This window comes from Acinonyx jubatus, chromosome B3, assembly GCF_027475565.1.
Source record: "Acinonyx jubatus isolate Ajub_Pintada_27869175 chromosome B3, VMU_Ajub_asm_v1.0, whole genome shotgun sequence".
Lineage (NCBI taxonomy): Eukaryota > Metazoa > Chordata > Mammalia > Carnivora > Felidae > Acinonyx > Acinonyx jubatus.
Window position 1 is genome coordinate 47124006 of NC_069386.1, and position 12695 is coordinate 47136700.

A 12695-nucleotide genomic window follows, 5' to 3' on the forward strand; every position below is an offset into this window, starting at 1 on the left:
TCTGTTCACATTATCTGTGGTCTTACTGGTTTTTTATTCCCCTTGATCAGTTATTAAGAACATGTTTTAAATCTGACTCTGATGATGGATTTTGTCTATTTATAGCTGTAATTTTATTAGCTCTTGCTTGAATTTGAAATTATATAACGTACATACAAGCTTAGTTTATTTTCCTGGTGAATTGAGCTTCATTATATAGTGACCCTCTTTATTTCTAGTAACGCTTAAAGTTTTTGTTATTTTACTGAAGTCATTTTGCTTCATATAGCTTACACATTTTCTGTTGGTTATGATTTACATAAGTATTTTCCACTATTACACTTTCAACCTTTTTGTGGTATATAGATACAACCTTAAAATCTACCCAGGCAATCTTTGTCTTTTAATCACAGCATTTAATCCACTATATCTATGGTACTGATGAATTGTGTGTGCTCTGTTTCCCTTGTGTCTTCTTTATTTTTTAATCTTATTTTTGGTCATCTTTTGAAGTATCCTTTCATCTATTTTTTTTAAATCTACTGTTTTGGAAGTTATATACTCTATGTTCTTTTTTTTTTTTTAATCTTTTTAATGGGTACCCCCAAGAATTACACAATGTATACTTTAATTTATTAAAGTCCTAAGTTATATTTTCCATTTTCCTAAACAGGGACTAAAAACACTTAAACTCCACTTGAGACCACATACCCTTTTCTAAAGGTGGTCTCTGTTTCCCATTTCGACTCCACTTCTGCCAATCAGAAATGCAGGCTCAGAATAGGACTTGAAATCTCTTGATTTTTAAGTGTTGGTTAAAAAATGTGTAAACAAAACATAAACATGTTAATAGTTCAGCAGTTACAAGACTCTGCTAGCGCCTAAGAAAGAGAACATTTCATCATGACTTGATTTAATAGTGGTTGCAACTATTTTTCACAGACAGCCTCACTGTAGTCCCTTACCACAAGTGCCATGCTTTTATCCCTGCTATGAGAGAAGTAAAAATTTCCAGTAGCCCCTGCATGCCACTCCAGAAATTATACCAAGTAACCTTAATTTATTAATGATTTTAATCAATTATTTTTAAGAGACATTCATCTTCTCCAGAGCTCAGACATTGTCACTCCCTGTTCTTGGAATTTCTGACTCAGATCTGGATTTACATCGTTAGCCCCCCGTTCTCAGGCCTTGGAACTCAGGTTATTATATTACTGGCTTCCTGGTTCTCCAGCTTACATAGGGCAGATCATGGGACTTCTTGGCCTCCATAACCATGTGAGCCAATTCCTATAATAAATTTACCCATATATATTTTATAGATACAGATATATAGATACAGATATAGATACAGATCTATTGGTTCTGTTTCTCTGGAGAACCCTGACTAATATAGGGCCCTACAATTGTCATGTGCATGATTTCTTTGTTTTGTTTTAACAAGTGATGAGTAGTGCCTCCAAATATTTAACAGAGCTAATTCTCTTTAGAGGATGCCAGCTTCATTCCAGGCCTCTAAGAATTTCTCATGAGAGATTAACATAGCTGTGAGGTTCATTCAGATTTACCATCATATTTACCAGTTTTTTGTTCTTCATCTTTTCTTGTATTTCAAACTTCTCTCTGGGTTCACTCTCCTGCCTGAAGTACATCCTTCATAATGCTCTTCAATGGAGGGTTTTCAGATTCTCAGCTTTTGTCTGATTGCTTTTAGTCCTTATTGTTGGAAGTAATTTTGTAAGTATTGAATTACAGATTGAACAATAATTTTTTTTGGCATATTAAAAAATATTAAAATTTACTTTTTTCTGACTTCCTGTGTTTGTTGCTAACAAGTTAGCTATTCATTTAATTGATGCTTCCTTTTTTTTTTTTCTGGATGCTTTTAAGATCTTTTAGCCTTGTGTTATCTGCAAATTCATAATGATGTGTTTAGGTATGGATTTCTGTTTATTAACCTACTTTTTGAATCTGTGGATTGGTGACTTTCTGAAACATTCTCAGCCACTATCTAGTCAAATGTTGGCCTCTGCTCTTTTCTTTCTTTTTAAAACTCATTAACTTCACATTAGACTTTTTCACTCTATCCTATGACTCTTAGCCTTTTTTCTCATATCCACTCTGGACTACATTCTGCATTACTTAGTCAGACCTTCTAATATATTGCTTTAGCTCTACCTAGTCAATATCCATTTAATTTGTAAAATTTCAATTATTACATATTTTAATTTAGAACATCCTCTGATTCTTTCTTCAACTCTCTTGTAATTTACTCATTGTTTTAAGTTCCTTTGATGTATTGAAGGATATTAAGCAAAATTATTTTGATTTGTGTCTGAATATTCCAATGTCTGACTTTTTTCAGGTTTGATTCTGTTCTCTGTTGTTTCTGCTTGTTATCACTTATGGGGTCTTATTTCTTTGATGTTTAGTGATTATTCTGATCTACTGTGTATTTTCCTCATACAGTAATTTTTAACGACCTGGAAGGAAAGAAATTTCCTCTGAGGAGGGTTAGATTGTATCAAGCATCTGGAGGTAGTACTAGTCCAGTACCACTTTTAATTCATGATCTGAGGTTTTGTGGACTCTTGAAATACCACAAATTCAAGCTACAAACCTACTTGAAGGGCAGCTTAGAAATACAAATTCTCGGGGTGCTGGGTGGCTCAGTCAGTTAAGTGACTGACTTTGGCTCAGGTCATGATCTCACCATTCGTGAGTTCAAGCCCCACATCAGGCTCTGTGCTGACAGCTCAGAGCCTGGAGCCTGCTTCAGATTCTGTGTCTCCCTGTCTCTCTGCCCCTTCCCCACTCGTGTTCTATCTCTCTCTCAAAAATAAGTCAACATTAAAAAAATTAGAAAAGAAATGCAAATTATCCCAACATGCCACAGTTTAAGAGATAATTTTTTGTTTTTGCAGTACCAGTGGCTGAGGGAGTGAGCAAGTATTTCTAATTCACCCTTACACTAAGAAGTAGACTTTTGTGGTCTCAGCTTTGTAGGCCAGTCTCTTATTGCACATAAGCTTTATTTTCCTTCTTCAGGGTTAAGGCTGTAAAACTGATGCTCAGGTTCATCCAGTTCAGCAAGTACACTCACAGCAGAAGTCAATTTCAGGTCTCAAACTCTCTGGGTTCCTGCCTTCAATAAGTTTTTCCTCCTGAGTTGTTTTTCTTCTTCTTCTCCTTCTCCTTTTTCCTTCTTCCTTCTTCCTTCTTCCTTTTTCTTTCGTCCTTCTTTCTTCTTTCTTCTTTTTTTAATAGATTATGGACCATTTAAGACGATTTTAAAAATATTTGTCCAGACTTTTTGGTTATTTTCTGTTCTGTTCTTGGCTCTGTTTCTTAAAGTTAATTTCCATCAGATGGTTTGGAATTTTTATCTGCAGATTCATTTTCAGTGGGAGTGTTGCTCCCACCTCGCCTCTTTCTGTGCTCACCCCTCCCTATTTGGCAATTTTGTGGTTTCCTCCCTCTGATCATCCAGGACCCTAGTCCAAAACTAGGTTTCCATGGCTAGGGACTCCTGCCCCAAAGTGGCTTGAGGCTGTAGCTGGCCCAGTACCTGGGAAAGTATGCAACTTTGCTCAGGTCTCTGTTCAGTTTTCTCTGTTTATCTTACCAATAATGAAGTTATACAGGTTTATATAAGCAGTAACATCATATAGTGGTCACAACCATTTTCACACAGAGAGCCCAGCTATACCATGGTTCCATGCCACATATGGAATGCTTTTGTCGCCTCAAAAGAGTGAAAAATCCTACCGGCATTTTTTAAAAGTTTCTTTCTTTATTTTTTTTTTTTGAGAGAGAGAGCACACAAGCAAGGGAGGGGGAGAGAGAGAGGGAGAGAGAGAATCCCAAGCAGAATCTCTGTGCTCACAGCATGAACCCCAAGGCAAGGCTCGATCTCATGGTGGTGAGATCATGACCTGAGCCAAAATCCAGAGTTGGAGGCTAAACTGACTGAGCCACCCAGCCTCCCCCTCCCCCCAACTGACTTCTAATTGCTTCCTGGACCCAGAAATCTGCAGGGCTATAGCTTTATAGCTGTAAGGCCACATCTTACTATTACCTTCTGTTTCTGACCCAGAGAATGTTCATTTTATGTTTGAGCATGAGTCGATCTTTTTCTTGTTAATTGAATCTATAATCCACATATGTAGAACAGGAGAGTTTAAAGTGTGAGTTTACAACACTCTTGACCTGAAGGGTCCCTCTCATATTTCTCTAAGTTTATTTTGTTGTCCTCTTTCTAGCTTCTTTATTTGGGTGCTTAGTCTCTTTTGAATCATTTTGTTTTCTAAATATGAGTTTAAGGTGATTATTTTTTAGAGCTCACATTTACTAACCATTTACTATATGCCAGGCACTAGGCTAAAAGTACTTTATAGAAATTATTTGCTATAATCTTCCCCCAAATCTTAGGAGATAGAAACCATCAGTACCTCCATTTGTAAATGAGTATATTGAGGCATAAAGAATAAGAAATTTGCCAAAGGTAATTAGATAGGTCATCTGTTTCTCAAAAGCCTGAGATCTTGACTAGAATTAGATCAACCAGTTAAATGATGCAAATATGTATAGAGAAAGAGTTCATAGATTTTTTTCATTTTTTAGTTCCTTTCCGCTTACTCAACACACTCAAAGTAACCAATGTTAATAACCCTGGTATGTATCATTTAATTCTTGGTACTTGTACAAGCATACCACATGTGTGTGCATGCATGTACACACATACAGATTTGCTTTTCTATGCACAAAGCAGCCCTTTAGGAGCTCCTTAAACAAGGATTATGGTACAGAAGACAAGTAGATGCCTGGGAGACAGGTGTGATGAAGAGTTTTCACTTAATGTACTTTTAGCATTTGAACTATGTTAGTGAATTGCCTATTTAAAAGTACATTTAAATAAAATACCAATTTTAAGCCACTAAATTTGTAGTAATTTGTTATGCAGCACAGAATACCAGTACAGGTTGTTTCCAGTTTTTAGCTATTATAAGCTGCTATGAACATTGTATATGAGTCTTTAAATGGACAAACATTTCATTCACCTATGGTAAAAATCTGAGTAGGATTACTAGGTCATATGGCAAATGTATGTTTAATTGCTTAGGAAACTGTTGAACTGTTTTCCAAAGAGGCTACATTGTTTTATACTCTCAGCAGCATTATATGAGAGTTGCAGTTGTTCCAAATTGTCACCAACACCTGGTATGATCAATCTCTTTAATTTTATCCATTCCAGGGGGGTATGTACGGTATCTGTATTGTAGTGGTATCTCAGAGAATACACTCGGCATGATTTCAAGCTTTAAAATGTGTTGGGATTGTCTTTATGGCAAAGTAAGTGTCAATTTTGATTACTGTTTCATGTGTACTTAAAAAGTATATTCTGTAGTTGTTGGCTATATGTCCATTGGGTCAGTTTTCTTAATTTTAAAGAATCAAATCTCTTACATCCTATAAGATTTTGTTTGTCTACTTTTTCTATTGCTTACTGGGTAATGTGAGTTAAAATCTCACTCTGGTTCACCTGTTACTCCTTCAGTTCTTCAGTTTTTCTATAGTGCAACCACTGATTTGGTCTCTTAACTATGGTTTTGTCTTTTTGAGAGTGTCATATAAATAGAATATTACCCTTGTAACCTTTGAGACTGCTTCTTTCACTCAGTGTAATGCCTGAGATTCATGTAACCTATTCCGGATATTAATAGTTCATTCTTTTTTATTGCTGAGTAGTAATCCATTATATTTATAAACCGGATTTGTTTATCTATTTACCCAGTAAAGGACATATGAGTTGTTTTCTGTTTGGTGATTATGAATAAAGTTGGTATAAACATTCATGTACATATTTTTTTGTAACCATAAGTTTTTGTTTCTTTGGGGTAAATACCTAGGAGAAGGATTGTAGGTCACATTATAAGTGTATGTTTGACTTGATAAGAAGTTAACAAACTGTTTTCCAGAGTAGCTGCATAATTTGCATACTTAGCTTTCACATTTTACTTAGAATAAATATTTTACTTCTTAAAGTGGAATGTAGAAAACTTACCATCATATGTCCATTTATCCTTGTTTTATGTTTTAATTGTCATATATGTTACACCTACATTCATTAAAACTCCATTAGATAATGTTATAATTTTTGCTTTCAACCCTCAAATATATATTAAAGAACTCAAGAGAGAATAGTCTATTATATTTACTAAGAAACTTACCATTTCTTTTGCTCATCATTTATTAATGATATGCCAAGTTTCCTTCAGGTATCATTTCCCTTTTGTCTGAAGAAATTTCTTTAGTAATTTTTTTAGAGTAGGTCTGATGACAACAATTCTCTTAGCTTTCTTTCATCTGAGAATGTCTTTATTTCACCTTGATTCCTAAGTAATATTTTAACTGGATAAAGAATTTTAGGTAGACAGATTTTTTTTTCGTAATTAAAAATAAAATGTTGTGCCACTTTTTTTGGGTCTCCATGATTTCTGGTAAAAATTAGCAATTATTTGAATCATTGTTCCTTATTATAAGGTATTTTTCTTGGAACGCCTTCAAAGTGTTTTCTTTGTCTTTAGTTTTCAGCAGTTTGGTTATGGCCTGTTTAGTTCTGAATTTCTTTGGGATTATCCTATTTGGGATTTACTGAACTCCTTTGAATCTGTACATTTCTGTCTTTTGCCAAATTTGGGAAGTTTTCAGCCAGAGGGAACCCCTTTTTTTATTTTGGTAAAATACACACAATATAAAATTTACTGTTTTAACATTTTTTAAGTTTTTGTTGTAATTCTAATTAACATACAGTGTAATATTCATTTCAGGTGTACAGTATAGTAATTCAGCACTTCCATACACTTACTGTGTTGAGTATAGGGTGGTATACTATTTTAATGTTTTTAAGTATACAGTTCAGTGATATTCAGTACATACATTCACAGGGTTGTACAACCATCACTGCTATCTATGTCCAGAACATTTTCGTCATCCCAAACAGAAACTCTGTACCCATTAAGTATAATTCCCCATTTCTCCACCTCCTAGTCCCTGATAACTTCTCTTCTACTTTCTGTTTCTGTGAATTTGTGTGTCCTAGATATCTTCTATAAGTGGAATCATACCGTATGTCTGTATTACTTTGTGTCTACATTTTTTTCACTTAGCCTGTTTTCAAGGTTCATCCACGTTGCAGCATCTATCAGAACTTCATTCTTGTTTATGACTAAATAATATTCCCTTGCATGTATATGCCACACTTTGTCCATTCATCTGTTGATGGATACTTGGCTTGTTTCAACTTTTTTGTCATTGTGAGTAATGCTGCTGTGGACATGTTACCTGTGTGTTTGAGTCCTGTTTTGTGTTCTTTTGAGTATACACCTCACAGTGGAATTGCTGAATCATATTGTAATTCCTATAGTTAACATTTTGTGAAACCTCCAAACTTTTCTTCAGTGGTTGCACCATGTTACATTCCCACTAGCAGTGCGGGAGTGTTCCCGTCTCTCCACATCCTCAGTAACACATGTTAATATCAGGGTTTTTGAGGGGCGCCTGGGTGGCGCAGTCGGTTAAGCGTCCGACTTCAGCCAGGTCACGATCTCGTGGTCCGTGAGTTCGAGCCCCGCGTCGGGCTCTGGGCTGATGGCTCAGAGCCTGGAGCCTGTTTCCGATTCTGTGTCTCCCTCTCTCTCTGCCCCTTCCCCGTTCATGCTCTGTCTCTCTCTGTCCCAAAAATAAATAAAAACGTTAAAAAAAAAATAAAAAAAAATATCAGGGTTTTTGATACTAGCCATCTTTAGGGAATGGTATCAGCCATAATTGGCTTCTCTCTCTGTCTGGGACTTTGATAACACAAACATAAGACCTTTTGGTGTTGTCTTACAGGTTCTGTAGGCTCTGTACTTTTTAAGAAATATGTTTCTGTTTTCAGAGCAGATAATTTCTATTGATCTATCTGGTAATTAATTTACTCTTTTTGCTTTCTCAATTCTGCTACTGAATCCATTCATTCCAGTGAGATTTTTAAAAATATAGTTACTGCATTTTTTACTTGTAAAATTTTCATTTGGTTCTCTGTATCTTCCACTTCTTTACTAAGACTTTATATCTTCACATTCATGTTAAGAATGTCCTTATTCTTGGAACAGTTTTATAATGCCTTCTCCAATGCTTTGTCAGATAATTCAAACATCTGTGTCACATCAGCACTGGTATGTGTTGATTATTTCTTTCTCATGTAAGTTCAGATTGTCTGGTTCTTCATATGCTTCATATTCTGGATTATATCCTGGACATTTTGAGACTCTGGGTTTTGTTTAAATCATATGGAGAATGTTGATATTTTTGTTTTGGCAGACAATTAACCTGGTTGGGTTCAGGTTGCAAGTTCCAAGTGGCCATCTGTGGGTTGTGGTTTCAATGTCAGTTCCATTTTCAAAGCCTCCACAGTTTTATTCAAATCTGTCTTACATGTATGCTTCTCAGAGGCCAGTCTGAGTCCTGAGTGGTGGTCTCTCTCTTACTTGAGTTCTCAGTCTTTGCTATGTTGTTTACAATCAGAACCACACATGCACTCAGAAGTGATACCAGGTGTTCATAAACAATTACTGTTTGATATCAGGTCATTGTCAAAAACTTCTCCCTCTTACTCTCCTCAGTACTAATCCCATGGGACTCCCTTTTGAAGCTCCATTTAGAATGCTGGGGCTTTATTTCATTCTGCCACCCACCATAACTGCCCCCACAACCAGGGCTAAGTGAAGTTGGAGAGAATTAAAAAGCAATGGGGATCCCCTCACTCTCTTGAGACTATGACTCTTCTGATTGGAAAGTTTGCCTCCCTCAGTTTTTAGTGCTTGTGGGGTCCTGTAGCTACCAAGAGACCCCTATCTTGTTCTTTGACCCTGAGCTAGAAGGCTTCTCTAGAACCACTCTCTACCACGCCAATGCCCATTTCCTCTTTCAGGCTGCCTAAATCAAGCAGAGGGATACTAGAGGGAGAAAAAAATACTTCACTCGCCACTGATTGAGTGATACTTCGAATTCTGTCCTATTTCTCTACTCTATATACTACCATTTACTTTTCAGTGTTCTTAAAAGTGTTACATTTAAGAAAAAATTTTAAATGTTTTATTCATTTTCTGAGAGAGAGAAAGAGACAGAGAGAATGAATCTGAAGCAGGCTCCACTGCCTGGAACCTGCCGTGGGGCTCGAACCCATGAACCATGAGATCACGACCTGAGCTGTAGTCAGACGTTCAACTGACTGAGCCACCCAGGTGCCCCAGAATTGTTACATTTTTGTAACACTGGTTTTATAGCCGCATTCAGTGGGAGAAGCAGAGTGGAGTGTGCTTACTGCATCTCAACCAGAATTGGAATCCCTATAATTTTTTAATTAAAAACAACAGTAGCAAGGGAGACCGTTTATTCAGTTTTTTGTTAATCAAACAAATTTGATGTGCAAGCACTTGTAAGACCAGGTGAGTTTCCCTAAAAGTTTCCATACTTTTAAAAAAGTTTTTATTGGGGCATCTGGGTGGCACAGTCAGTTAAGCATCCGACTTCGGCTCAGGTCATGATCTCACGGTTTGTGAGTTCCAGCCCTGCGTCAGGCTCTGTGCTGACAGCTCAGAGCCTGGAGCCTGCTTGAGATTCTTTGTCTCCTTCTCTCTTTGCCCCTCCCCTGCTCACACTCTGTCTCTCTCCCTCTCAAAAATAAATAAACATTACAAAAATTTTTTTAAGTTTTTATTTAAATTCCAGTTAATGTACAGTGCAATATTAATTTCAGGAGTACGGTTTACCGAGTCAACACTTCCATACAACACCCAGTGCTCATCACAAGTGCACTCCTTAAGCCTCATTACCTATTTCACTCATCCCCCCACTGACCTGCCCTCTGGTAACCATCAGTTTGTTCTCTATAGTTAAAAGTCTGTTTCTTAGTTTACCTCCGTATCTCATTTTTCCTTATGCTTGTTGTTTTGTTTCTTAAATTCCGCATATGAGTGAAATCATATAGTATTTGTCTTTTTCTGACTGATCCATAGAATTTTAATCGAAGCAAAATTTCAGGTAGAAGCCAAATTCAAAATTTTACTAAATCAAGAACAAGTCAGGGATGCCTGCTGTGTTACTCAGGCTTTTTAGTTACAGATCACAGAAAAGCCACTCGTTGATTTAAGATGAAAAATAATTTACAGAATAAATACTATAAGAAGACAAAAATAACCACATCAGAAATCAAAGTGGGGACATTACTACCAACTTTAAAGAAATAGAAGGGATTTTTGGAGAATACTATCAACAGCTGTATACCAAAAAATTAAATAACCTAAATAACATAGACAAATGCCTAGAAACACAAATTACCAAAATTGAATCAAGAAGAAACAGAACCCTAAATAGAGCTATCACAAAAGATTTAAGCAGTAATTAGAGAACCTCTCAACAAAGAAAGGTCCAGGGCCAGATGTCTTCCCTGGCTAATTCTAACATAGAATTTTAAAGAGGAATCAACACCAAGCCTTTTCAAACTCTTCCAAAAAATTAGAAGAGGAGGGAACAGTTTGTAACTCATTCTGTGCGACAAGAATTACCCTAATACCAAAGTCATATAAAGACACCACAAGAAAATTATGGATCAATGCTTCATGAATATCGATGCAAAAATCCTCATCTAAATATTAGCAAGCCAAATCCAGTAGCATATTAATAGATTAAACACTTTGACCAAATAGAATTTATCCTCAGAATGCAAGGGTTGTTCAACATAGAAAATAAATCAATGTACTATATTACACTAATAGAATGAAGAAAAAACATCACATGATCATCGCAACTGATGCAGAAAAAAACATTTGACAAAATGTTTTCATGATAAAAACTCAGAAAACTAAGAATATAAGGGAGTTTACTCAACATGATAAAACTTTTGATGCTTGTGGAGTCCTGTAGGGGTTCCAGAAGACCCCAATCTTCCTCTTTGAACCTGAGCTAGAAGACTTCTCTAGAACCAATCTCTCACCACATCAGTGACCATTTCCTCATCTCAGACTGCCTAAATCCAAGCAGAGGGATACCAGAGGGAGAAATAATAATTTCCTCAGAAGTGATTAAGTGATAATTTCAGTACTAGAACTAGTAAACAAGTTCAGCAAAGTTGCAGTGTACAAGACCAACACTCAAAAAGTTGTGTTTCTATTCACTAATGAATAATCCAAAAAGGAAATTAAGAAAACAATTTCACTTATAATAGCCTCCAAAGGAATAAAATACCTGGGAATAAATTAAACCAAGAAGGTGAAAGACTTGTATACTGAAAACTACAAAACATTGTGGAAAGAAATTAAAGACATCCTATGCTTCTGGATTAGAAGGGTTAATACAGTTGAATTGGCAATACTACACAAAGTGATCTACAGATTCAATGTAATCCCTAACAGGCTCCAATGGCCTTTTTTCAGAACTGGAAAAGTCAATCCTAAAATTCATATGGAATTGCAACAGTCCAAATAGTTGAAATAATCTTGAAAAAGAAGAACAAAGTTGGAGGACTCACACTTTTCCTTGAAATGGGTACATTAAACTATAATTCCTTATTCTCCCTTCCCTCTGTGCCTGGCAACCACTATTCTAATTTCTGTCTCTTGATTTTGACTACTCATACGTGACATCATACAGTATTTATCTTTTTCTTTTAGTTAGCTTATTTCACTTAACATAATGTCCTCAAGGTTCATCTTTGTTGTAGCATGTGTAAGAATCTCATTCCTTTTCAAGGCTGAAAAATATTCCATTATATATATAATAAAGGCAATAAGGACATGCTAATGTATCAACTTGGTGATGAAGGTTCTGGCTTTCAGAAGCATGGTTACTGATGCAAAGTTGTCCTTGATAGATTGAGGTGGGTTTAAAACCTGATTCTGGAGTTTACTTGATGCTACGGGCAGAAAACAATGAGTACTTTCCTAGGACAGAGGATGAGAACCTTTTTATTCACAGCAGTTAAGCAATCCACCAAAATTTTATTGCCAGAATAATAGCTAGGCTTTTAAAGCTACTTTCGGATTTAAAGAGCCAATAGATAAAAGATAAAGACCTATGAATCTCTGGATTCAGCCCTGAGATTACATTTTTGTAGCCAAACGTGCTGTCTCTGGAACTTGATTTTACTCGAAATGCCAGAAGTGCCTTCAGAGCGAAGAAAATGTGATCTTTCCTCAAAATACCCAATTACTGCAAATCTGCCACGTTTCAAGAGTAGGCAGTTTACTGTCAGCTAGCCTTCCTTAGGTTTTGAACAAAATTTTCACCTGAAAGTGTAATAGAAAACACTAGATTCTAATGGAAAATTAATTTGTTTCACACTACTGCATTTATTTACACCTTTCCCCATACACCTGATCTCAATATTTGTTTCATTATATGTAAACTTGAAGACTTGTAAGAAGTGTTCAGGGATTGGTTAACCTTTAGCTGTTTTCATATTGTTACCAAAATGAGACTATTGTTGATTGGCTGACTTGCAGAAGGGGTGATCACTGATTACTTAATTACTGATCTGAAGTTATGGAAAAGTTGGGATGAGTTTTAAACTGGTTCTGGTTGTTACTACTGATAGGGCCAGTAAATGGTCAGAGCATTTCTAGAAAAATAAGAACTTTTTTTATTCTCAGCACTTTGTTATTTCATTTCACTCA

At 36.0% G+C, this 12695-nt stretch overlaps 1 protein-coding gene across 2 annotated transcripts in view; it reads left to right on the forward strand.

The window, feature by feature from the left end:
- Positions 1 to 12695, forward strand: part of ZNF280D (zinc finger protein 280D) — a 375018-nt gene that overhangs the window by 321045 nt on the left and 41278 nt on the right. The gene's annotated exons all lie outside the window — the stretch shown is intronic.